The following is a 6425-nucleotide window of genomic DNA, read 5'->3' as shown; positions in this document are numbered from 1 at the left end:
CAACCAGGCTGATTCTATGATTCTATCCTGGCCACCCCATCCTGCTGGAGGAAAGGGCTGAGGCATCCCCCGTGACCCCCCGCGCAGGGCTGTGCTATCCTCTGGCACCCAGGACAGCTTTGTGTGCTCTCTACAACTTTGTCACCGAACTGGGAACGAGGCCAAACCAGGAGCACACGGAGGAGCCGCATCCCGCTCGCCCGCATGGGACCTGGCAGACAGCTGGCTTCAGCACTTCCCAATTTGCCGAGCAGGGAATTTTGGAGCAGTCCCAGGGGCTGAATTCCTCCCAGCTCTTGCCTGTGATGGGAACAAGAGCAGTGGGAACCATGATCCATCCCCACAGCACGTGAGGGACCCTGGCAAAACTCACCGGCTCTCAGCTGTGGGTGGGAGTGCTGCCAGGGTCAGGCACATTCACCAGAGCTGTGTCGGGTCAGGCCCAAGGAGTTGGGTCCAGCAGAGCTGGGAGCAGGTGGATGGCTCAGGAACAGGCTGGGAAGCCACAACAAGGTCCAAGCCATGTCATTGCAATGAGTTCAATCAAAACTGCATACTGAGGCTGAGCTAAAAGCACAGGCTAACAACAGAGATGAGACTTATCTGTGATTACTGGCAGCAGCCACAACATGAAAGTATCCAAAACACAGGCTTTGGAGTCGTGCAGTGATAAAAGTTATCCTCTGCATTAAACCAGACACTGGCCTAGCTCAGCATGAAAAGCAAAACAAAAGGGAACTGCGAACATCCCACAGGCTGACGGATATGAATGATCTGGAGCATTATCAAAACTTCTTGGCCAGAGCTCTCAATAAGTGTAAAAAATAACTCCCTACATCAGACTGACTTAGAACTCTGGAAACAAATGAACAGTTTTTAATCAGCATAACACAGACACGACTTCTCCAGCAGTGGCTTTGCTGCTGCAGTTAGATCACAGCCTCTGGGAAAAGCCTTGCCATCAGTTCTATCTAGACGAGGCCTGGGAGTTATTGACATAATTATGCCAATTAGCAGCATGATTATTTCTTTCTCCACTCCTGAGCGGGCAAGCTATGCCAGGAGGCACTAGAGGAGCTGCCTGGCCTTCCTCCAGTTCATGGGTTTCTAGGGAGGCTGGAACTCGGGAAGAACAGGATCCGCATCCAATTCCGCCTCGTCTGAGCGTCACAGCACTTTGTGCTGCCCCCGTGAAATAATTAAGATCAGTAGCAGAGCAGTCTGGCAATAGGATTGGATCTCCACAGGAGACAAAATAAGATTGAAAAAAGTGTGATGCCCAGGGAGCAATGCTCTGCACACCTTCAAATGGATAACCTTGGGAACTGTCCTTTCCATTAGGTCTTCAAATCAACATCTTTGTTTTGCTTCCACAATTAAAATAAATTAAGAAAACACCAATGATTAGGAAAAGTTAGAGTTATTCCCCCAAGTCTGGGAAGTTTCCAAACCAAACTTTTTTGGCTGTTGAAGTAGAGTTAAAGCCACTAAGTGATCACACTCACCCTGTGACTCCATCACTTAGAAAAATGCACTCTCCCCCCCCCCCCCCACAAAAAAAAAAAAAAAAGCCACAGCCAAGTATGGATTTCCCACCTTCTGGAAAATGCACAAACATTTTCATCATACAGGCCCATGTTATCATGAGGGGGCTCGTTTTTCCAGCAACTCCAAGAGCATTGAAGGAGAGAGGAAGGACACCCAAATGTATCTCCACGTCTCTGCTTTTCCTAACTGACTTCTCCATACAGCTTGTTCCAAATTCCTGTGTGGAGCCCAGCCTGGCTTCCTGAATTTGCCAAGACTCAGAGTGGCCAAACTAAAAGAAACGGGTACTACCAGCAGAGATCATTGCAAAGCTCCTTGTAACAAATAACCCTGACAAAGAAGGCCCAAACCAGTGTGAGGGGCCATGGAGGAAATTGTTTTCTCAGGGAGCACCAGGTGCAATCCCCAAGAACACAGAGCTGCACTGCTCACTGGTTAACCAGCTATTTTCACCCTGCACTCAGGTGTGCCCCATGATATTTATCATTTCCTTTCACCATGTGCCAGGCTCAGCAAGGAGAGAAAACCTTTGCTCACCACCTCTCCTGGCAATGGCAGGAAGGGTGCCCTGCTCCCCAGGGTGACATGCTGACTCCATCAGCATGGTCTGATGTCAGGTCTCACCAGCTCCAGCACAACCCCAGCCCTGTTGAAGAGCTTTTCTGTGCATTTCATATCAAATCTACAGACAGCAAGTTTGTCCTGCCATGACTTTCAGAAAAACACATGGCAAAAATAGCCAGGCTCCAGGGTGCAGCTGTAGCATTTGAGCCCACAAACTTAGCCACAGACACTTCTCCCTAACCAGGCAGCATGACACTAAAACCGAGGACATTTGGATCAGGTCCCCAGGCTGCTTTATAAACACACACCAGTGCAATTCCCTTCATGAAAAAATGGGTTATATGTAAACTACCAGAGCAGAGACTTGCAGATGCCTGCAGTGAAGAGCCCATGAAGAGCCAGGCAGGTTCCCCTGCCAGGAGAGCAGGCAGGACTCTGTGGGGAGCAGAGCACAGCCAAGGCTGCATCCTCTCCCCAGGAAGCATTAAGAGTCAGGCTCCTTCACTCTTGCTCCTCTTCTCTCCAGGGACCTTCCTCATCTCCTTCTTGCTTGATGCAAACCCAGAGTCTTGCAGAGCTTTTCAGGCAGCTGATCAGCACAGAGCAGGAGGAGGTGTGGGCAAGGAGCTCCCAGGTTCTCAGCAGCACCTGGCTCCGCAGTGGAGCTGCACGAAGGTGCCAGTCAGCATTATGCCTGTGTATGTGCCAGAAGGAGAGCTCAGACCTTGAGGCTGCAAAAGAAAATTCAAGCCAGTGAAAGAAAGCCAGTGTGGCTGCAGCATTTCCCTCTGTAAATAGGATGTGCATTCTGCCTCCCACCCGCAGCCTGGGGCATTGCTGACTCACTGATTGCAGGACAGTGACAGCTCAATCCCTGTCCCATCTCTCCTCTATCCTGCCCTGTGACCTCCAGCTGCATGCTTTAGTGGGGTGCATCCAGTTGCAGGGTAGAAAACGGCCACCGTGCTGCATTGCAGCCTACAGAGATGTTTCCCTGCAGCTCTGAGCACCCCAGGAAAGAGCTGTACTCCCTTGCTGCAGCCTGGCAGCATGCCAGCTTCCTTGGTCACAAAGCCAAGTGCTTCCCCAAGGGAAGATTTCATGGACAAAACACTTCCCATGTGATTCCACCCTCCAGGAGGTGGCTGTCGCAGCAGCCCTCACTGTGCCGTGACCCTGCCATGCCTGGGCAGCAGCAGTAGCATCCCCAGGCAGCAGGGCCAGACTCCTCCCAGCTGAAAGGAATCAGCTTCAATGCTCAGTCCCTGCAGCTTTTATTACTGCAAAATCTCTCCCAGCTGCTTGATGTACTTTCAGCTGGTGACAGTATGTCCCCTATCCACCTCCACCCTCTTCCCTAGTGCCCAGCCACTTCCAGTCCTGCAGAGCAGGGACCTGGGCTGTGGCACATGAGGTTATACCATACAGGGTGTATATATAGCACCCCACTGCTGCCAAAGGGCCAAAGAACCCCAGGGCCAAAGAACCTCTGTGGCTGTGCATGGCCAGCTGCATCCCTCCACCCAAGATCACTAGACGCAGGGCTGACCCATAAACTCCCAGTGCTTTGTTCACTGGAGTGGCAGCAGGGCACAGATTAAATGCACCAGGAGGGATTTTGGCTGAACCAAACCAAATCATCTCCAGCTGGTTACAGCCTCACACCTGAGCCATGGGATGAGTTGTGTAGACATCTCTTTTTGTGCTGGGAAATCCAGAAAGGAAAAAGTCAACATCTCAGCACCAGTGGAGGTTGCTAAGTGACAGCAGAGCTTGTTTTTATCCCGCCACTTACAGCATGCCTACGCTGCAAAGGAAGGAAGTGAGGAGTAAGGGATGTAAACATGAGTATATTGCCAAAACACTCCACAAAAATTTATACATTAGCTGCATGTTTTGGCTGCCAGCAGAAAAATATTTACTATGTGTCAATTATTCCAGCCTCGGAGCATTTTACCTGCAGAGGAGGATTTTGGGTATTTGCAGCACCCATGAATTTACCAGTTTTCCAGCTGAAATTTATTTCCAGATCGAACTTACAGGGTTGTCAGTAGCTGCAAGGACAGCTGCAATGAACTGAGATTTCATCCTTACATTGTTTCTAATAGATGGCTTTTGTTTTTCCACCAGGATGTGGCGTTACGCAGCTTTTGGGAAGCACAACAGAAAGGCAGGACTGGACAAGGGAGGGATGAAGGCAGCCTTTGTATGAGCTCCTGGGGAAGAAAGGAGACCATTTCGGTAAAATAAAGGGCACACACACAAACCTGTGTCATTGGAATTATGTTGAGAATTGCAAACTAAGTTAAAAATAGACTAAATGCAGCACTGCTGATCCAGTTGAGAAATTTGCCATCGCTAAGCTGGGTGGATAATAGACATCTTTCAAAAAAGTGCTCATCACAGAGGAGCTTTAGAAACTAACTGCATGGGGGCAGGCAGACTTCCACCCAGCTCGAGCTCCAACCTTGTCTCTCCCATTGACCATGTGCTGCCCCAAACACAGCACAGGATGAGGAAAACACACTGGAGGAGTGACCGGGTGGTGAGCGATGTACCAAGGGCACATACCTATGCTGCCAGCCTTTATCTGAGGCAGGGAGCAGGCCAGCCCAGCCCTCCTGTGCCTGGGAACTATCAAAAGCACCTATTAAAAAAGCATCTGCTCCCTCTGCATAGAAGCAAGCCAGCCCAGGGAGAAAGTAGGGCACCAATTTGTCCCTCGGTGTGAAGGGGAATAAGGCATGGAGCAACAGAGAAGTGATCTGAACAGAGTGGTTCCCAAAGTAGAACCTGGCAAATTAATAGCAAAATATAGTCCCACTCAGATCATCCTACTCATCACAGTGATGTGCTCACTGTCAGCACAGCTGCTGTAGTGCCTCCTGGGCACTAACAAGCCCTGTCTCCTCCACCAGCAGTGGCTGTGGTCGCCACCAGTTCAGGGGCTGAGAGCCCTTGGGGTGTCCTTTCCATGGCCCCATGGAGCTGTGGAACTGCAAATTCTCAGGCTCATGCACCCTCTTGCTCAGGTTTCTAAATGAAGTAGGATCTCCCACAGATGGAGGAGAGCTGGGCCCTTCCAAGGAAGGAGGCTGATGAGGGGCAGCCCACCAACTCTCCAGTGGGACTACGTGTGGGAGACAACTCCAGCAGCAGTGCTGAAACACAGCTGCTGTTGCCTCCATGGCAAGGACTAGGTTAAATCCCTTCTGGAGCTACTTCTGGTGTGTTGTTACCTCCTTGGGCTGTGGAATGGTGACTGGGGAAAGTTTGCTTTGGGAGGCAGCTGCCAGAAACATGTCCTCACTCAGACTCAGCAGCATGGAGTGAGGGTGCAGGGTCAGTGGCAAAGCATCATAGTGCCTGAGCAAGTTGTTACCCTGCTGTCTGCAAGCTGGCACCAAGTCTTAGACTAATTTTGATACCAGCTGTTGCAGGGGAGAAAGACAAGCCCCCCCAAATGCCTTCTGATGAATGTGTGAGCACCAGCAGGTCAGCTGCTCTGTAACCAGCCAAGACACACAGATCAGCTCCTCAGCCAAACCTAGCAGGGAGGGACCAGGCTTTGAAACCCTTGGGAGAGCCAAAATGAGCTGTCTGGGCAGTAACAATGTGCCACGGGAACACCCCAATGGGTATTTTCCTGCTGCCCTTTCATCCTGCAGGAAGGCTGACCTGCACCAGCTGGGTGAGCAGGGGCCTGAGCCCAGGGCTGGGGCCCTGCTGGCCCAGGGTGGGAACAGTTAGAGGCCCAGGGGGTTACAGGTCTCAGTTCAGTGGAGATGGCTGGAGAGAGGCAGAAGAAACAGTGGGGTCCAGTTTGGGGAATGTGAGTGGTGAGGGGGCAGTGGAGTTCAAGGAGAAGCTTCCTGCCTCCAGGACTTGCCCTTGAGGAGGAGAGGTGACCATACCTTTCCCAAGGGTGTGGGTGCTTCAGAAATAAGCCTTAGCAAAGCACTGCATGTCTCAGAGCAGCCCTGAGCACTTTATTGTCACAGCTCGCAGCCCACCCACACACATCCACAACCAGGCTTGGGTCAGGGCTGGGGCTCTGCAGAGACATGGGATGCTGGAGAGGCAGGGAGAGGCAGTACTGGAGGAAAGGAGCTGTGCTGGAGGGGAAGGAGACAGTCAGAGGGATGTTTTTCCCACAGTGGGAAAGCAACGGGGACAGATCCAAACGTACAGTCCTGCCAGTCTCATAGCACCTTCCTCCCCTCACCACCTCAATGCTGCCCCTCAGACCGTAGTCCTGAACCCTTCCCGGGGAGCCACACTGCAAAAGGCACCTCTCCATGCCAGTCCCATCC

This window comes from Acanthisitta chloris, unplaced genomic scaffold (genome assembly GCF_000695815.1).
Source record: "Acanthisitta chloris isolate BGI_N310 unplaced genomic scaffold, ASM69581v1 scaffold28591, whole genome shotgun sequence".
NCBI lineage: Eukaryota > Metazoa > Chordata > Aves > Passeriformes > Acanthisittidae > Acanthisitta > Acanthisitta chloris.
Note: the sequence above shows the minus strand (reverse complement) of the source record.